The sequence below is a fragment of the Amblyomma maculatum genome, chromosome 6 (assembly GCF_055883805.1).
Source record: "Amblyomma maculatum isolate TAMU_Amacu chromosome 6, ASM5588380v1, whole genome shotgun sequence".
Taxonomy (NCBI): domain Eukaryota; kingdom Metazoa; phylum Arthropoda; class Arachnida; order Ixodida; family Ixodidae; genus Amblyomma; species Amblyomma maculatum.
Genome location: NC_139349.1, coordinates 176,200,220 through 176,210,502, shown reverse-complemented (window position 1 = coordinate 176,210,502; position 10,283 = coordinate 176,200,220).

Here is a 10,283-nt window from a genome sequence, read left to right as displayed (position 1 = left end):
TGTGCAGGTCACTAAGATTATGTTCTATCTGCGTTGTGCTTTCTTAAATGAAGGCCCGTGGTCTGTAGTGTTTTAGTTAGCCAGGTCAGCATCATCGTCATCAGCCACATTACACCTACTGAAGAGCAAAGACCACTCCCATCCCTCCAATTAGCCCGGTCATGTGCCAGCTGCATCCACTTGACCCCCGCAAACTCATGCGCCATGATAACTTTCGGTCCCCCCACTCCGCTCCGCTCTCCTTCCCTCGGAATCCAATTTGTTACTCAGCAACCATCGGTTATCTTGCCTTCACATTACATGCCTTGCCCATGTTTTTTTTTTTGTTTTTTCTAATCAAATGTCGTTAACTCGAGTTTGTTCCCTGACCACTCTGCACTCTTCCCGTTCCACACCTCTGTCCGTTGTCCTCAGTTTTAATAGAAACATTTCCGCTAGCTTCCCCGCATCTGCCCCCATAGGTGAGTATTGGTAACGTATCGCTATTATATAACCAGCTAGTGGAAGACAATTCTTACTTCTCAATGGAATGAAAATTGGCTTCGTCCTATCGGCCCCTGCTAGTCTTGCCTAATGCTAGCCTTGCAAAAAGATTGCGCGACCTGCTGTTTGCATAGAGCGTCATCAAACATATTTTCCCGCAGCAACCGGGACATTACGCTGGCTTACAACTGCTCATCGCACAGCTAACGAACCGCAGCGTGGCAAACAAGAAAAGCAAAGCCGTGGACGAATCTAAGCGAATCAAGGCACATCGCACTGGGAATTGAAATCTCCCAAAGAAGGTGTTCGCTCCATCGCCATAGAGCACGATCGTTCCAACCCGACAAGCCGCGCACAAAAGAGTAGGAAGAGAGCTCGGCTTGTCCCAACACTGCACGCGCCAGCTTTGTCCTGTGGCCGTAGATAGCGTGCGATCAGCGGCGACAAATCCCGGCCGCTCTTGGAATGAGCCGCCGCTGCTGCGGGGGGCAGCAGTCTTTTAAGCCCCCGGGAGGAATCGATTGTCTCGGCTCCACAATGAGGAAGCATGGAATGTTGTCCGACACGGACTGCACCGCGGTGGCTCGTCGCTGCGAGCCAGATAACGCCGGCGAACAAAGAACCGCGCGCAGCACGTTCCGCTGCGCTGCCCGCCTGTCCACGATCGGGACACGTCCTCCGCGTCTCCTCGCTGCGCCAGGCGCTTGGCGCCTTTAGTAACCGACAGTGCGCCGGAGGCTGCGGCACCTGGCTGAGCCCGTTGAAGGCCGACACGAAGCGCGTACAGTAGACGTCACCCTTGTGTAGTGCGCTCGAACGGCGCACTTCTCTACATATAAAAATCGATACCTCGTCGCAGTTTCTACATTTTACAAGCAATACTTGCACGGAAGTAGGTCCACACAGACCTGTGAAGAAAATGAGCATGAGCACTTTGTCCGCAAATCGTGCGCTGATTTTAATTTGAGTTTTTACTGCGCAGTGCCTGAGCGCTGTACAGTGGTGACGTCGACTGTGCATTTCGGCGTCGGGGTTGACTTTATGATTCCTGTATATATATATATGGGGGTTAAAATAACATATTTGAGGTAGGCGAGGGAAGCCAGTTGCATACAAGTGGCAGCCGTCTTACGCATCAGAGGCACTTTTAAGGTGAATGAATGCCGTTATAGCTCATGAATGTGGACAAGATTTGTGCGTTCGCGGGGAGTGTCACACCGTCATTGTCGATAAATGAATTCACTGACACGTGAAAGAACGGTGTCTGTGCGCAAAGTTTCGTTCGTTCAGAATTAGTTAATTCTAGCACAAGACATCAAGCTTACACTACACTGATAAGACCAACCTTAGAATATCCTTCCGTCATATGGCATCCTCACCAGGACTCCTTTTCCAATCTTCTTGAAACCGTCCAGAATAAAGCAGCAAGATTCATTACATCATCCTACTCAAGATTGCAGAGAGTATCATCAATTAAAGAAGTTTTAAACCTACCATCGCTTGCTTTCAGGTGGAAGTTTGCGCGATTATTATTTCTTCACACATCATACTATAGCAATTCGGAATTTGCTCGTTCCTATCTTCTTCCTGCTCCTCAAGTTTCATCCCGCCTTGACCATGCAAACAAAATCCTCCCACTTTCGCGCGAACAAAAACATACCAATATTCACCACTCTCTTCAGTAATATATGAATGGAATCAGTTGCCGTCTAATATCGCTGTTTTGACGGAATTATCAGAGTTTCAAGCAGCATTGCTGGCTTCTTTAGACGCACCGTAGTCAATTTGTGCTGTTTTGTCGTTCCCTGTGTAGAGTTTCCTTTCCTTGATTCTTTCGGTGTCATCTGTGTTTCCGAGTCGGTTAGATCTCAAATGTTTCTTTTATTATCTTTTTCCTGGTTTTAGTTCCTGTATTCATGGTCAGTTTTGTAGTGTCATTCATGCGCGATGTTCACGTTTTTCCCTTTTGCTGAAATCACTGCACATGTTTCTCTTTTTTGCAGTTCTCTGATTATGCTGAAATGTTGCTTTGCCTGACTATTTTTTCTTAGTTTTGTATAAAGATTACTATGACTAGTTATATACTTCCCTCACATACCACCATAACATCATCTGTTATCCTGTTTTTTTTCTACCCTAATTTGCTTCTACATCCCACCCTATGTAATGCCCTACTGGGCCTTTAGTGTATTTCAAATAAATAAAATTGATTAGAGCCAAAAAAGTTATCTCGATGTCCAAAATAGTCAAGGACGTCGATATATTGTACAGACGTCTAAACAGGCCCAGACGTCAAAATTTTGCCGAACATGTCATAATTGTGCAAAAATGTGTAAAAATGTTGCAAAGCTTAAATGTAAGGCCTCGTCATTGCGTTACATATATCGAAACCAGTCACTAAAGAGTAAAATAGGAACTGTCTAAAAAAGAAGAATCATTTTTAGACAGCTAGTGCACTACGGCATCGCAGCCGCTAGCCACTGCTTGCCACCCGGGCACACCGATCGTTAAGCTAATCTTTCCTCGTCCCTCGACTCGACGGTACGCGTTTGGGTGCTGTTTGGTTTCCCGCGCTTGGCCGCTCTACGCTGATTTTTGCATCTTTCCCGCGCGATCTTTTACAGCCACTGCTGTTCTGTAATGTGGAGCTTATTTTGCACAACAGTAACACTCCACTTCTCTTATATGGTGAAAGCAGCACGTCGAATAAGTTATCATGATGTGGTAGTTGTATTGGCCTCGTCAACTTTTGTGATGCATGCTAAAGTATGTGCGGTAGGAAATAAAAACTGATGTGATATATTTTGGGAAGTAGTTTTGTTGCTCGTGATCACGATGAAAATATGAAATTATACTTGTCTGCTCGAAAACATTTCTGCACTTCACTGGAATCGCATGTAGAAATACTACCTGCAAGAAAAACTGCCTACTTCGTCTCAAAGGCACACCTTTTCAGGTGCGCCTTTCTTGTTTATTTTATTCAAAAACTGCGTCAATTTATCTCTTGTGTCTGCAGATCATAGGTTTGTGTGACCTGTTTAGCATTGTTGGGTTTTTCCTCACAGCCTTTTTCTGGTGTGATGAATTTCCATAATGCCCATGCAGGCAGCGGTTTCTGACTGCCCATATGAATTTCCAAGAGACTATAGTTTGACCAGACATGAGTGTGCAGCGTTCTATTTTTCTGCCCAGAATGTAGGACACATTTTGTATTAACCACTCCCATAAACACTGTATTAAATAATACGCAGTAATTATTAATATTAAGCGGTTATATTGGCGCTCATATTTTACTACTTAACTGGAGAGATATGCCAATAATTCTTCACTTTGTTTTATGTCATTGTCAAAGCTATTGAGGCAACTCACTCTGACGTGACTGCTTTAAGTTGTTTTCTGCTATTTGCCATTTTGAACATGTTTCTTTGCTTGAGCTCGTCGGTACCTTTCTTCTCAATTAGCTGTGCTGCCACTCCAAACACGGGATTTTAAAAACTCCCTGGGTGGGTAAACTTCTGGTATTTATAGCAAGGCAATGCACTGGCTTTTGTGTATTAGTGAAGAAATGCCCTAATTTCATATAGCTTTTGTATCTTCGCAGGCTTGTGGCACACCTTTACTTTTTTTCGTGCAAGGTCACCTGGGTGGATGCTTTCACTTGCGTTTAAGTAAGCCAGTACGTATTTAATAGGTATCAGTGGCCTCAACTAACTTGAAGGTTTTCTGTGTGCGCACCGGAATAGTGAAGTTTCTTGTCTTAAGAACGCACTGGAAAACGCGGTTCTTGAAGTTCATAGTAAGTCAGTGCCCGCAGCTTGAGATGTCACGGCCTTGAAGTCGTTTCGTGGTGCAAACTATGAGTATTTTTTTTTTTTTTTCATGTAGGACCTACTAGCTGAATCGCTCCTATTACGTTCATGGTAGGTCTGTACATTTGGATAGATGCCAGTGACCTCACCTATTTTGATGTTTTCTTTCTGTGGGTATTTATAGGTTGATTAAAATTTTATTTTCTTAGAAACCCCACAAAATGTAGTTATTTGAGTTTGTATATAATACAACCTCTTCTACATTATAGAACCAATTTTAACAGGTGTGCCCCAAGGCTCAATTCTTGGACCGTTGCTCTTGACCCGTTGCTTCACACAAGAATTGCTCCGTTATGCAGATGACAGAAATGTCTTCTTTTCTGTCCCCAGTCCGTCTCGGCTGCGGGAGGTGGTCAACACGAAACCCGCCGCCGGACACCCACCGGTAAAATTGTGTACAAGCGTACACCGGCCCGGCACCCGGCCCTTTCAGGGGTGTGCGCTTGGAAGAGGCGACAGCACCATATGTAACACACGTAACACTTTTTGGAGCTGACTTCCCCGCCAGCAGAGAAATTAACGTACACTCGATGGCGCCGATGGCAAGAAAGTACTTAGGGATCGTCCCAGAACAGTATGACTGATGCTGTCGGTCACGCTCAATTTGAAATTGGCACAGCACTGTTGAAAACAGACGATAAAATCAATTACAGCAATCTGGAATGATGTCAATGCAGTGAGGCGTGGCGATCAGGATAAATCTAATCGCATCTCGCGTCGTAGATAAAGTGATAAAGCTCTGATCCGATGGATTTTGAGCATGAGCAACGAACACAAAGCATCGCGGCAATATACCACAAAATGAGAGTCATCACGTAGGGGCTGGCAGTGACTCAACTTCTTCCTCACACTGGCTAAGCATGCACAGTCGCTCTGAGGTCCTTAGCTTTTATTTTTTTTCCCAAGTGAAAATATGTCGGTTAAATTTCAGAAAGAAGGAAATATGGCGTCATCTTTATTATGCAAATGCATAATGCAACCGCGTGAGCCCTTCGAATATTTTTGCAACAGTGTTTCACCTTGAGCACCTCACCTTGCAGACACCCAGCTTCATGATTCACTATACGAACTCATAGTACCGGATGGTGTCAATGACGCCGAAATATTTATCTCGAGCACGCGCGTTTCCGGCACCAAATGAGAGGCCACCAAGTTCTATTCGGGGAATGGCGCGTCTCAGCTTCGCAAAAAAATAACTCGTCACAACTCCACTCCGCAACGCATAGCTAGACGCATATATAGTTGTCAACAGTGACGGCCGCCATCGATCCGCCGCCAGCAGAAACATACCCTAAAAGATGTAATTACAGTAATTGACATTAATGTCATTACTCAAATGACATTAATGTAATTTAATAAATTTTGCCGCTATTTAGCAATGTAATAAATTACTTTCGGGCCATTTCGCAGCAAAAGTAATAACTCCCGAAATTACTATCTCATCACAGTTCGCAGTGGACACCTGACGACACCGTAGGAACACTGCCTCAGGGCGACCTCCATATTTCCTACCACGTTCTCAGCGCCTCCGACCACACCAGAGCCGAAACTGGGGTACGGCGAAGGCTTTTCGACCGATCAAGCTGAATACGCCCTCGTGTCTCGCGTCAAACACGCAGCGTCTCCCAAGATTTTTGGTCTCGCCCTGCCAATCGAATTTTGTCCTTCCGTAGCTTTGCCGGCGTGTGTTTCGTATGGCCTTGAATGTGCCTAGCGGCCTCCGCGCCGCCCGCTTGTTCGCACGTGTTGCACGCGGGGCCGGCGACGCTCACTTGTTCTGCTGCTTCGCTTTTTAAGGCGAAAGCCTTCCATGACTCATACTGTCGGCGTCCGTCTGGTCACACTATAGTTGTCAATAAAATTACGTGTGATGACGTCATCAGAACAATGAAAATCTTATCTCCCCCAGAATCGAACTTCCATCCCTGGGATCCCCAGCCGAGCGCTTTAACCAACTATGCCACGCCAGGGATCGTGAAAAGCATATCATACTTCTGCTTGTCTACCATGAGGATGATAGTAGCGATGACAATGACAATGCAATTAGTGATAATGACAATGATGACAGCAGCGATGATAATGACGGTGCATTTAGTTGATAATGATAATGCAAAGAACCGCGATGCATCCTGTGGAGCACCAACACTAAGGCTTTCGCATATCTGCAGTGTAGATTCAACAGGGCTGTCGGAATTTCATTCTACATCGCACATCTGCTTGTTCTATACAAACATCGCAAACTTCGTCCGTACCGATACATATACGTCCACAAATAAACAACGTTGTCTGAAAACAATGCCCCACAGCCTTCCAGTCACCTGCCTACCATTTCCCATCACCACTTCCCGTAGGGTTCGCCTCCTGGGACCTCCCCTTCAAAATGCCCTCGGCACCTTCGTGTCGTCTAAAATTGTAATGACAGTTTATTCAAGGCTAAAGTCCCGAGCGTTAGCTATGGCTATAAGTATCCGCTACTACCGGCAGTTCTGAACGATGTCGCTGAATGGTTAATAATTACACATAGCGTCCCCTTTCAGAATGCCACCTTGCGTCATATGGACCCGACTGTGGTGTCCTTGCTGGAAGATTGCTGGAAAACGTATCAACAACCTTAGATATGCGGATGATACCACTTTAATGACAGAAAGTGAAGTGCAACTCAAGAGACTTCTGATGCGCGTACAAGAAGAGAGTCAGAAGTTGGGGCTTAAACTGAACATTAACAAGACAAAGATCACGGCGTCTTGCCCTATCAAGTCCTGGAGCATTAAGGGACGAGAAGTGGAAGCTGCGACTGATTTTCTCTTCTTGGGCTCCAAGATTACCCCGGAAGGAGACTGCAGCCAAGAAATTAGGAGACGCCTGCTTCTGGGAAAGAGAGTCATGGCTAGCCTTGACCGCCTAGTAAAGAGCAGAGACCAAGATCTGCCAACCAAGATCCGTATAACTCGTGCTATGGTCTTTCCAGTTGTGATGTATGGATGCGAGAGTTGGACTGTGAAGAAGGCTGACCGCCGAAGAATTGACGCGTTTAAATTGTGGTGCTGGCGGAGACTCTTGAGAGTAAGCTTGGACCGACAGAAGATCAAATCAGTCGATGTTGTCGACCATAAACCCTGACTGCTCATTGGAGGGTCAAATTCTAAAGTTAAAGCTCAGCTACTTTGGTCATCTGATGAGAAGAGAGGAATCGATGGAAAAAGATTTGATGTTGGAAACGGTTGAGGGTCGCCGGATAAGGGGTAGGCAGCGAACGCGATGGTTAGATAGCATCCTTGAGGCGCTGCAGATGAAGTTATGTGATGTTAGGAAGATAGTGAGAGACCGGAAAGCGTGGCGTGACATGGTCCATATAGGGTCACGAAGAGACGGTCACGACTGGACGACTGAACTGAACTGTGGTGTCCTTGGGGCTCACAGACATCCGCGGAGGAGTCGCACACTTTCGCTTTGTTTACTAGCTTTATCAACGTTAAACCTTTCCTTAATTTTTTTTACTGCTTGCTTAGAAACCGCACTAAACTTTTACTATGTTTTCTGCATATTTTACATTTAGAATAACGATGCAACGCGTCATCATTAATTAAACACAATAGTAGCCCTCAGCAGCCCAATTGATGGCTACGGTGCACTGCGAAACAAGACCTAAATTCATCTGATGTTTCTAACAGTTTTCGCGCCTTACATTTGCGGATAAGTTTGTGAACTATTCAATTCCAATACCTATCAACGACGCAGTCTAGTCTAGTCTTTATTTGAACGAAATGAGCGCAATATGCGAATGTGTAGCCTTCAAACATTAGATGAGGACCAGCGCAGGAAGTTCCTTGTCGACAGTCGTTAAAATTAAGGGAACATGTTTATTGCCCCTATACGTTGCGCTACCACTCGCCCAAACTATGTGCAAATACAAACTGCCCCCGGAAGGCCCGTTTCTGCGGCAGCATATTCCACGCGGTCCCTCTTCGACCAGGTGTCCTAGACCGTAGCGGCCAAGTGTGTGTGTGTGTGTGTGCGTGTGTGCGTGTGTGTGTGCGTGTGTGTGTGTGTGTGTGTGTGTGTGTGTGTGTGTGTGTGTGTGTGTGTGTGTGTGTGTGTGTGTGTGTGTGTGTGTGTGTGTGTGTGTGTGTGTGTGTGTGTGTGTGTGTGTGTGTGTGTGTGTGTGTGTGTGTGTGTGTGTGTGTGTGTGTGTGTGTGTGTGTGTGTGTGTGTAAGAGGCAAAGACAGCGCCAATTGCGCTGGGAGCTCACAAACTATCACAATGACAATTTCTACCAATTTTTGTGCAACATTTGCCTGTTCGATACGCATTGTATGGCAAATAATTGCCAGCTTAATGAAATAGCAATGAAATGAGCACATTTTATGCACCTTAATAATATAGCAATTCCGCATTACCTTCTCAACGCAGGTTGGAAAGAAAAGCTGTTCACTTGCACAGAGCTTTTTTGAAGAGTAACTCAGCATGATCCGAAAGAATTGGCAATTCGACTCACTTATTTGCGGCCTACTCCACCTTCGGCGAATCCCCTAAATATTTGATTAAATTTCGGTTTATACTGATGGCGGTAATCCTTTTTTTTTTCCTTCTGTGTATCCCTTTACATTCGAGCCCCTGCAGTCGTCGACCTGTCCGGCACCCAAGATTCTCAAGAACGAGATTATTCGTCACCGGATCGCCGCTCTCCATTGATGCATCCAACTTATTATATCTTGAGACAAAAAAAACACACGTGCTTTCTTTTGGCAACGGAGTAAGGAAATGGACAACGCTACCAAGGCCAAAAGGTTATTTCTCTCATGAGCGCGTTCAAAGCTGGAAAGCTAACTTTCGCTTCTGGCCAAAAAACTCTCGCCGCGAGAAACGGCGAAAAAAAAATGCAAAAATGAGGGAAGAGATTTAGAACTTACGGACATCCTAAAAAAATAAATCAAAAGATAGGAGAAAGAATGACCGGAGCCTGATAATCACAGCAGAGCGCACCCAAAGAGCCATGTTTCAGTTTTTTCTTTTACTGGTTTGGAATGTTAGTTCATAGCTTTCTTTAATCATGAGGACGTTCTATTTGTACATTTACTTCCCTAAAATTTCCCTGTTCAATTCATTTTTTTTTTGTACGGAGTTCTTTGCGTTCTTCACGCCCCTATATCGGCCAACTAAAAGAAATTACGTCGCCACAGGCAACACTGCCGAGAGGAATAAGCGTAACTCGAAAAGAGGCGTCGATAAGAGCACATCGTCGTCTAACGTGAGAGGCGATACGCTTGGAGGATTAAAGTGCGGTAATTGCTATTTCAGAGAGTCCATTCCTTGAACCTCAAAATAGCCCGTAAAGCACGTTGGTTCTTCGCGCGCACAAAATGAAAACACGCGGATCGCATCTGTCGGTGTGGAGCAGCTCTGCACTCTCTCTCTCTCTCTCTTCATCTGCTCTTTGAGGCTCTCCTCGGGGGCCGAAGAGCACTTTCACTTAAGTTCACTAATTTTCACCGGAGGCTTATTATTCGCCGCTGCTTTCGCTTCCCACAGCTTTCTTTAAAGCTGGTCACTCCTTCACTGAAGTGCTTTTTTTTTTCTCCACTCTTTGCGGTAAAAATAAAGCGCGTGAAAACATACAAGTAAAACAATTTTCATTCATATGACCGGGCCCCTGGGTGGTTTAACGAAGGAAATTCCGCGCACGGCTGACTAGGACGCTTTTCTTCCTTCGGTCACTGCACGAGGGGCTGCCCGGGAGAGCGCGGTATAGCATAATTATTCGGCGTACAATTACGCAGCTGCTCCTACAACAAAACTACTTCAAGCAGAAAGGAAATAAACGACTACGACGGAGAAATCGCTTATCCTTCCGCTTCCTTTCACTCCTCGCAGAAAAAAAAAGATACCTTCCCTCTGGTACATTCAAGGCTGGCTGCTTAACTATATTCGCA